Source organism: Choristoneura fumiferana, chromosome 14, assembly GCF_025370935.1.
Source record: "Choristoneura fumiferana chromosome 14, NRCan_CFum_1, whole genome shotgun sequence".
Classification (NCBI taxonomy): domain Eukaryota; kingdom Metazoa; phylum Arthropoda; class Insecta; order Lepidoptera; family Tortricidae; genus Choristoneura; species Choristoneura fumiferana.
This window is the reverse complement of record NC_133485.1, coordinates 4697930-4709141: the sequence shown is the minus strand read 5'-3', so window position 1 is coordinate 4709141 and position 11212 is coordinate 4697930. Positions and strand designations below refer to the sequence as shown.

At 35.6% G+C, this 11212-nt stretch overlaps 1 long non-coding RNA gene across 1 annotated transcript; it reads left to right on the top strand.

Moving 5' to 3' along the window:
- The first annotated feature begins 6974 nt into the window (after positions 1–6974).
- LOC141434751 (uncharacterized) lies at positions 6975–9859 on the top strand. Its single transcript, XR_012452094.1, has 4 exons — positions 6975–7172; positions 7935–8002; positions 8132–8238; positions 9595–9859. It is a non-coding gene; the product is annotated as an uncharacterized lncRNA (long non-coding RNA).
- Positions 9860–11212: the final 1353 nt, after the last annotated feature.

The window sequence follows — 11212 nt, the reverse complement described above, 5'->3', positions numbered from 1 at the left end:
GGAAGTAAACACAATTGACACACACAGATAAATATCAAATCAAATAGATAGAGCAAATTCAACCTCACACCTTACCAAGTGGAAGTAAACATTACAATTCAAGCCTACCATATCCTAGTCCTACTTCTAAACTAACCAACTAATCTACACGATACAGCAAACTAGAAAGCCCGGGCTCCACATTTAGATTACTCGCGGTCTCTCTCAAGGTGCAGTGAGAGAGCCTATTCTAAATTACCCCTACGTCGAGTGGGTGGCTCTGTTTCCTACGCCTATCACCCGTGTGCTCACCAGTATCTGTCGTGTTAGGATTGGGATAGACAAATACCGATGCCGAAGAATAAGTGTGTGAATAGATAAATAAATAGATAAGGAGGACAAGATCTTGGTTGATTTAGGACACCGGTATGGCATCCAAACCCTCCAAAACCCAGGGAGAAAATTAGGCCTGTCTCTTCCGGTATAATACAAGACCCCGCCCTTACTCCATAGGCGTACACTGACACTGAAGAACGTTCCCGAGAAAGTCAGCCTGTCCGTTACCACCGCTAGGTGACCTGGCTCCCATTCCCTAAGAATCGGCTTTTACTGAGCCGAAACTCGATAAGTCCTCTACTATTCCAGAAATATTTAAAATCACAACTGATTGTGATCCCCAAACCCCATAATGAATCAATACGCAATTCCAGCAATGGATACCTAATACCAAAAGCCTTCGATACCAAGATACACAAAGCAGGGAAACCACACACCAATTCACTATAAAATAACACAAAACAATTTAAAAATACGATAGAAATAATACAAGTGTGCCAGAGAGAACCTCTCGAGTCCGTGTCGAAGAAAAGAATCCCCCGCCGTTCGCGCGCTTCTATTTATACCCAATTCCGGCGACAATGGCGACAATGGCGACAATGGCGACCGATAGTAGAAACAGGCCGCGGCCATTGCGTCGGGCAGGAAAGGCTCTGCCGCGCTATTTCCACGTTCGTACTGGATAGTTTAATGTTGCCAATAATCTCGTTCGCATATTTATGGGTAGATTAGCTTTATTTGTTCATAATTTACCTTTATTTAATAAAATTAATAAATTAGTTTAGCCTCTCCTAATAAACCTATGTTCACATAAGGCGAAACATTACGGACCATAGGCCGTATTGTTACAATTGCCCCCCAAATTCTATGAAAGCGGACATGTATCTAGCTGGAGTAGAATTTGTAAACCCAATAAAACATCAGCCCCCAATAACTTATTAACATTTTCCCCTTCTATGATTGCCTCTCCTCACTTCTTCCAGGCAAGATCTTTGAGTGGTGTGTATTTAGACCAATCGTAAAAGTGATACTACTCAAGGAGCGAATGATCAAGTCCGCACATGCCAGAAATGACGCTGAAGGGGTTTCACGAGTGACTCTTGCCTCAAAAGGAAAAGTGAGTTGTGCTAGGCTCACCCCGATCCTAGTGATACACACAAAAGTATTTGACCCAGTCTTGCTCTGCCTTTGTCGACCGAAATCAGTACCAATGTGTCCCTTCTAAAGACAATGCCAAACGTCGGCGGCCAAATCCATTGCTTTCAAAACAATCCCAGCAGTGCAACCTAATCCTCTCTCCTCAATCGCACCACTCCTAGCTTGGTGTATGTTGCAACAATAACGTAACGTTATATTGTATATAATTCGTCTTAAAATCAACCAAGAATAAAATTACTAAGGCACAAAAACTAGATTTTAGTTGCAAGAAATAACGCTGAAAGGGTTCACGAGGAACTATTGTTTCAGCGAGGGTAAATGATTCCTCCGGTCCCATACACGAGAGCTAGTGACCCGATCTTGCTCTGCTTTAACGATCAAAGCCCTTCGCAAACGTGTCCCTCCATAAAACAAAGCTCAACGTCGGCGTCTAAAACCATTGCTTTAAAGGCTATTTCAAAGCAACCACCTCCAGTCCCTGAACCTCATTCACCTTACTCCCAGTTTCCCGCTTATTGTTATAACAAAGTAGTGTCACTATCTATGACTTCGGATTATATCCGATAAAATGATTTTGTTAAAAAAAACAATACAAATTTGTTAGGTTCTATCTTTTATGTACCAAGCCTTTTGCAAGAGTACAAGTGCCCTCTCATTCAACTTAATTTTAGTGTCGTCCCGTAATCATAAAATTCATAATAATGCTGAGGGTTTCATTCTCAATCATAGTAGAGATTATACAATATCACGCATCGTCATTGCTACGTGTAGGGTTCTAGTATCATGTTGTGTTGAATGTGAAAACTTCATGGGCGGCAATTTAACTGCATTTTGCCAATTTTTTTTTTTTTTTTTTGGCTTACTCCTAACTTCTACACCCATGGGCTTTGTTTGTTGAGTGTAATGGTTCCGGTTCAAATGTCAATAAGTCAAATAAAATTCCAACATCAGAGCCCCACATATACTGGATACCTTATTTCTTCCACTCGTCTTATTTTGAATCCCCAGAAACATTCTTCCTCTCGCGCTCTTTCGCACCTTTACTAAACCTCTACCCCTGTTCTCAATCACATATAATACTCTCATGGGCCCCCCCCTTTTAACACGCCACTCTGACATAGGAATAATATTTTTATACATTTATAAAAAAAAACCGAATTATTTCCAGAAACAACTCAAATAATAGAAATGTCCTCCAGCAAAACACATGTCCATATTTTTTTTCTAGACTCAAGAATAACTTCTTAAATAACATACTATTATTCCATCTACATTTTATTTTGTAATTCTTAATTAATTTTACTGTTGCTCCGAAGAAAACTAAGTTATAAAATCCATTGCACCAAAATAACTACCACCAAGCACCAAATGTTCCGCCACACCCCCTACGAACTCCCATCATCCAGACAATTTTAAAGTGACTATACCAACTGCACCAATTTTATTAACCATAACAACACTACTCGAGCACGCAAGACAAACAGAAACATCTGTGCCCACTCTGGACCAACTATCTGAATAATGCATTATCTAAATTACTTACTACTATTTACATACATACCTATAAACATTTTTTTGAGTTAATTTATGAATAAGTTTTATAAAATTTAAATCATTTATATAAAATAATTGTGAAATTTGTAATGCTAATTATTATGAAATGAAATGTTATGTACTTTTGAAATGCATATGTAAGTATAATAATTAATTTAAGTATGCAATGCATGCACTTGTGATTATGTTCTGTGATTCAAAATGGAAATAAGGAGGCTATAATAATAATAATACATATGAATACAGCCGAAATTTACTCTTGCCTGGCTTACTTAAATTAGGCCGAAAACGCTAGTTAAACAGTAATAAGGTATAGTCTAACAGTTTGCGACAGCTAGGTAGAATTAACACCGAACCTGATAACACCGCTTTGATGACAAAAGTTTCTTCGGGATGGCAACAAGAATATACAACAACTTCCCGCAGAAATATTAAAAGGAGGGAATTTAAAACAGTTTAAAAAAAAACATTATCTACAATTTTTAGTTGCGGTCTTTTATAATGTTGATGAACATGTTAGAGACACAGTAACCTAGTTTGCTACTTTTGGGTTGTGACATAATTTCAATTAGATATCCGAATAGAATTAGACATACTCGTTTGAGGGGACATTCCTTGAGACTGATTAAGCAACCAAGTGCAAGCAACCCTAGGAAACATTTCTTACCCTATCGTGTTGTAATGACTATTTCATCCACCGTTTCTTAAATGTCACTACTGTCATCGAAATTAGAAATTAGTAAATAACGCGCGGTATCTTTTAGATGGAAGTGAGGGTAGCGCTGGCGAGGATGAAGAAACAGACGCCTAGTGATGTCACTGATCTGTGTGCAATTATAAAATATAAATATCAGCTATAATAGCTTCGAACAGATATGATTTTAGTGCTATAAAAATATTGCTTGCGTATTCGTGACACGGCCTTTGGAAACGCCTTAAGCTCTGTCTGATTTTGGAGTGCTCAGCAATAAGAAAGGAAGCAATTACTTGCATTTGAGGGAGTACTCACGTAGCGGATAGGACTCGATAAATTCGCTCCTCACTCAGAAGTCGCCGTGGCCGAGCGTACGACCGGCGGCTAATACCCAGCAGCGCTGACTCCCGAGTTCGAATCTCGACACAAATATCAAATTTTTTGTTTTTTTTTTTTTTTTTTTTTTTTTCTTCTCTATTTGTCTTGTTTATGGGGAGCTAGGACACCGCTCCTTACTCTCAGATGAGGATATTTTCGTATGTTTTTTTTTTGTTTTATTATTATTTTTTTTTTATGCATCAGCTCTAAGAGCTGCTAGTGTATTATTTCAATAATAATAATAATAATATAGTATTATGAGAGTCCTGGAGTGGTAACACCTGCGGTAGAGGACATCCACCAAAAGATGGACAGACAATATCCTGCAACAAGCTAGCATAAACTAGATGCGAGGGGCAATGAATAGGCAAGACTGGAAAAGTAGAGAGGAGGCCTATGACCGAAGACGGGCGCTATAAGGGCTGTTATAGATAGAGATAGATAGATAGTATTATGAGGTAGATATGTATTTTGAAATTTATGAATTGTTAATTGTCCTTAAGGACCATGCTGCATGTGAAACTGTGGCTACCTGTATGCCTTATGGTGCAACATAGTGTTACTGAAAATAACCTGTCATTTATTTCCACCTGACTTCACCTATGATTGACAAACAAACGAATTTGTAATTTGTATTTTGACTTAAAGAATGCAAATTACCTAATATTTTTTTTTTTATTATTTTTTATTTTTATGTACCTAGTATTTTTTTTTTTCTATCAATGTTTGTTCATTTAAATATTAAATGTTTAACTCAACTTGGTAATGCCGTGCCCCCAGATACTTAAACTATCAAACCATACCTAAGTTCAAAATACACACAAAAAATAGGCTCTTCGACCAAAATGTAATCGCATAAATCTATAAATTCATTACCTATTCCATATAACAATACAATACACATCAAGCAGCACAGGAAACAGGATTACCTGCATTACTTATAGTTGCCAAACATAAGTAAAATTTAATTGTAGATAGAATCCTTATATTATAATAAAATCACTCACTAAATCTACCTGTTCCAGTAGGCTACTATGTACAGTAACAATGTACAACTGATCCATTCAACGATTTGAAACGTCTTGGATATTGGACTACCCTGCTGCCAGGTTATCAGTATAAATAATCAATTAGAACATCTTGCAATGAAATTTCATACTCACCCTATCTAAATTTTCTACCTAAGTTCCCAGCTCATTTTCCTATGTAGATCTGCCAGATCATTTACATGACACTGCACCATAAGACTACAACGTCTACAACTCATACTTTACCCGCCGTATCAGGTATTAGTCCAATTTTTGCTAGAGAGATAAAGTTTGTTTTCACACATACGTATTGGCCGGGCAACAAGAACAACAGCACTGCACAACCTACAGGAAGCCATTTTACTCACTTAGCAAAACCCTGCGCTATTATTTTCATGTCATTTCATGTTTTTGCAACATAAAAATTACGTATTTTAACGATGTTTTCAGTTTTCTTCTGACAGCTACGTACGTACCTACTGACTGATCTTTGCGTTCGGATAATTGAACACTACTATCCTATCATAAAATTTTCAAAACACATGTGATCACGGCCATATTTTTAATTCTACTTTACACGCTAAATAATTTACTTACTCTAAACATTGATTTCTAAAACTAACGGTACTAAAATTGTTATTTAGTTCCGATTTTCCTAAACTCGTTCGTGAATCAACCGGTCGTGTTCAAGATTGTGTTTCATTATTCTAGTTTCCGAACTGGTAGGTTGCGGTGTGACAGCTGACATCAATGACTTTTGACACCGTCAATTTTGACAACTTAATACTACTAAGAGGCTACTACAAAACTCGCAAATTGAATCTCGCATCGCACCGTCTCTTTCACTCGCGCATCAATCATCACAAGCGTCAGCGGGACGGCAACATACGAAGCTCGAGTTTTGCACTTCATGGTATAGGGCCTGATTATCTATTCTGCGCTGGTGTTATCATAGATTACAATAAATTAAATATTTATTAAATATTTTCTCGCTTTTGTATTCATAAACGAAATCACTATTCAATTACAATCGCGATTCGGACCACCTCCTACCTACCGTAATGAACGTTTAAATTATTATTAATAGATAGAACACATTGCAACGTATATATTTTACAATTGCTCGCACCTGTATGTTTGTTAGAAAGAGACAAAATGACACTTTAGACAACACTAATGCACTAACCTGACAAGCTCTTTACCGAAATATTAAAACTCATTTACGTCTACGCTTATCTTTTGTTTAATGTCGTTAATCATGCACTTTCGTCCTTTTACTTTATTTGATAGTTTATATTACAACTGTTCTTGTCTATAGATCTATCGCCATCATCACCTTCAAATCAATGCTGCCAACTCAATATTAAAAATTATTAAAGGTGGTCATACATTATCTAAATCTATCTTAATAGTAAAACTTATATAATATGAATAACTACATAACTAACTTAACCTAAGCTAAATAGTCAATAAATAACTTATAATACAATAGTACTACTTAAAAACCTTTAACTATAATCATAGTTGCGATAATGAATGGGCGTCTTCTTCGAGTAAACATTATTGTTTTGTGGCAGCACTCGCGTTGTAACTCGCGGTGTAGTTATTGTACGACCTGGACAATGCTCGACCGATTTTGTACGACCTGGTAATTCAATCACATGTCACTTGGAACACGGGTCGAGCTTTATCATCCTGTACCGATAATGTTCAAGGTGCTATTGGACAACCTGATTTTGTACGACCTAACATTGTACGATGTGATATATCTAATCCAAAACGAGTTCGTATTATCAGGTCGTACAGTGATGGCTGAGCAGTATAGTAACCTGTCACTGTGAATTCAATTCGATAACCAATAAATAACCTAAAGAAATCCCGCGGACTATTCTTTTATCTGTGTTAATCTTGGAAGTATCATGAAAATAATACTATCCCTATCCTACCGAAAGGGCGATATGAAGACTCGCCAAACGATCACAACAAACGACCAAGTCCACCTCGCCAAAAGTACCCACAACAACTCACAAAAAGGGAACTTGAATGTAAGTAGGTACCCTTGTTTATTTTTAGTATAGATGTTAAATTTTTAACCGTGACTTTGATGAAATAAGTTTTCGTTTTGTAAATAATTCAGCCACGATGATATCTGAGACCTAGTTATCCTGCACACTAAATAACATGATAATCAGTTATTAACCTGTTTTGACGGAAAATGATTGTAATTGTAATTACTAATGAACCTTATAAACAAAGTTAATGATCAAGCAAACAATCTAACTTAACCATTTATTTCCTGATAATACCTAAAGTCCACAACCAAATCATTTATCTATTCTCCTTCTGTTATTGTTTTAATGATTTTATCAAGGAGGCACAAGTTCAATAAGGTAAAATTTAAGGTAAAGTTTGCTAGTATACCTAATTTTTATCAATATGATGCTGTAGTAAGATCACTTGCAATCATTTTAGTTAGTAGATAGGGCTTTTTCTAATCATTATATTTAATTGAAATGTAGATATGTTTGTTTGCAATGTGGCTATTACTTGAAATAATTCTCAATTAATGAAACTAACCTGATGTCATAACATTTTAAAGTGAATGAAATTGATCTTTGACCGAGAATAAATTTACTTCCACCGAACTTAGACCCAGAATAAAATATATCTATATTTAATTTTATTCTTAAATGTAGTTACACTACTTAGACTAAACTGCTTACACACTACTTAGCCTTTAAATAGTCTAACAACTAGAACCAGATTTTGATGCTTAGATTTTGATTTTGGTTTTTACTTTGTTTCAGCGCTGAGTATTTATTTTTAGTCACAGTCCTGAGAGCTAAGGAGAACATTCATTAGAATGGTAGTAAAGGTATGCTATAAATGGTTTTCTAATTATCTTCATTATGTTCCAGAAATCTTTCATACTATGTACTCTTAAAATTTATTAATGTTCTTCACATTATGAATTTATTTATAACCATACTAAAATATATTTCAGGTGACCTGGGCCCGGGGAAACTTGCCTTTTGTCCTGTGGTTTACACACTAGCAAGGGCTATGCTGAATTGCTGATGTACCGAACACTGCTGAGCATTATTAATTAAGGTACAGTAAATTACCTACCTATATACTACCTTTTTTTTTTTTATTTACCACATCGGTGGCAAACAGGCATGCGGCCCGCCTGATGTTAAGCAATTACCGCCGCCTAGGAACGCTTGCAACACCCGAAGTATCACTCGCGCGTTGCCAACCCTGCATAACCTTAACTACCTTATCTATAAATTATTCTATGCAAACGGGAAGTTATATGCAGATTCATATTACTTAATTAATTTTCTTCTTTCATTTGTTTTTAGAAAACCCATCTTTCCTACCAGTCCAGCCCTAGTTAACTTACTATTACTCTATTGTCTTTGTTACTCAGAATACTCTTTGCTTCACTCCCAATTCATCATCATCATCATCATCATCATATCAGCCACAGGACAGCCATGGATAAACACAAGTCCCCCACACAACCCAGTGGCCTCGGTTGGTGTCAGCTATTCTCAATAAACTATTTAGTTAACCAAACCAACAATGCTCCTACTACCATGACAATCTAAAGGAAAACCGATCTTATCTTAATTGTTATTTTTCACATCATGACATGATTGGTATTTTATTTTATTATTTTTTATTATTATTATTTTTTTTTTTTTTTTTTTTATCCTTGATGATCTCAATATAAATTCTTTTACTTGACTGACATTTATGAAAATATAATGTAATTTTATATTGAATGAATAAACAAAGTAAACTACTTCAATGTGTTAGAAATGAATGCATAAACAACGCAGCATCAATACCAACCGTTGATGCAGCTTAACGATGCAATAAATGATTAATTTGGATTTTTTTCTTATATTAATTAATCAATAATAAAATAAATGATGTTAGAGTTGAGGGACTCCGTAGATATCATCTCTTTATTTCAAGCATTAATTTTATTCGTTTGTGGCCCCCACTGTCTGCAAACCATCTAATAACCTATGCCAATAATAATATATTGATATAAAGTGCTTATATGCTACCATAATGTAATGATATAATGTGGGAAAAATAGGCGCGCGCACCCAGACGTGGAGTTGCAGAAAATAGCCTGCTACTACCTATAACTATACTTAATGTGGTTGGAACTTCCTAGGCTTGCTATGTTCATGGGGTCGAACCGTTTTTACCTGACTTTACAACAACTCAGTCACTAACGTATTTTACTCATATCAAACTATACTATTACTACAACTACTACTTAATTCACTATTAAATTACTTAATCACTTAAGATAGTACCAATTTTAATGTTTAGTCAACTTATTTTTCTTCACCCTTTATTTAATAAATCACAACATCACTAACTTCGGTCTTTTATTCACTCACTGTTTTACTGATAGTCGCTAAAATAACATTTTTTTTTCAGGGCAACATGTACAAGAATGCCGCACCGATAAGAAAAGACTACAAGCTGCTTTAGAACAATACAACTACCTATTATGAGCTCCTATTTCCCACTTATACTTTTCCTTTTTCACGTCAACAAAATTGTTGCTATAACCAATTGTCACATGACAATAGATTATAACAACACTCGACCTAAACAAGGCAAAATCAACTTAATATCATATCTACAAGCAATGTAACATAATTGAATTTAACTAATAATTGATTTAGCAGAGAAATGATTATTTGAGACCCAGTGAAACAAAAATGGAAAGATAAAAACTTAGCAAAGCATAATAAATAAAGTAAATGGTAATAATTACTAAAATATACATATTATCCTGGTTTTCTACGCACAAAATTGTAACGAATCCTACCTTAAACTAGATTTAAACTCTTAACCTAAAGCTTACTCCGATGCCTACAAACCGAATTTATTTATTATTACCTTATTATGGGTTCTCAACCTACGAATATATAGACCTAATTGAAGTTGATTTACCTTATTTAAGTCATAAAAATTGGCCAAGTTATCGCTAGCGGTCTAGTATAAGGAACCTACGTTGTGTCCTAGAAAGTAACCCTTTAGTACGTTTAGTATAATGGGAAAAGAGCTCACTTTATATAATTTAACTAAATAAAAAGAGAAGATAAAAGAAGAACAAATGAAGAATGTAGTTAATTGTTTAAAGTAGTCTGTCAATAGTCTATGATATGTTCGCGTGGAAGAAGGTATTTTATTTCGCAGCTAAAGTTCAGAGGCCCACTCCCCGCCTCTGAAAGTGGCCTTCGCCCGTACTGGACACGCCTCCTCTGCGTTAGCCCTGAAGGAGCATACTACCTCTTCCTTGTTAGGAAATAAAACATATCTTTATGTTATAAGAGAGGACATTTCAAAGGGAAGTCAATTATAGCCTGAGGCTGTTCCTGGATCAAACCCGTGATCACAATACTCCTGTAGTAACAAACCCAACTTCAGCAGAATGTAGAGATAAGTTATAGTGGTTTATTATATTGATTAATGAGTAGTTTCCGGATCACCTGGTACCGGCCAACCACTGACTTGCTCTGCCTTAGTCTTAATCAATATGACTTACATTGTAAGTTTACAGAAGAAAAATAGAGCTATATTACTTATTGAAATAGTTGATATCAATAGCCACTACAGGTTCATACAATCCAAGGTCCATTGCCAGGAACGACCACAGTCTTCAAAGGAGATTCTACTTTCAGCAAATAAAATATTATTCCATTGTGAGTTGTTGAATTATTTTGTCTCACTTGTATTTGAGGCTACTAGCGTTTGTAACTTAGGACATTGAATGAAAAGTGAAACGCCGAAACCCTTCATTCGTCGGACGTCAAAGTCAGTCATTCGGTTGTCTATATTTATGTAAGTACGTCGCCATGAGTATGGCTAGGTTCTGAATGTAGCAGGCAAGCTTTAAAGCAGCCTTAGGCAAATTGGTAAGTAGCTGTATAGTTAATGGAAAGAAAACACAACACACACACACAAGTAAAGTCAAATCAAATAAAATAGAGCAAATACAACATCCACCTTACCAAGTGGAAGTAAACACAATTGACACACACAGATA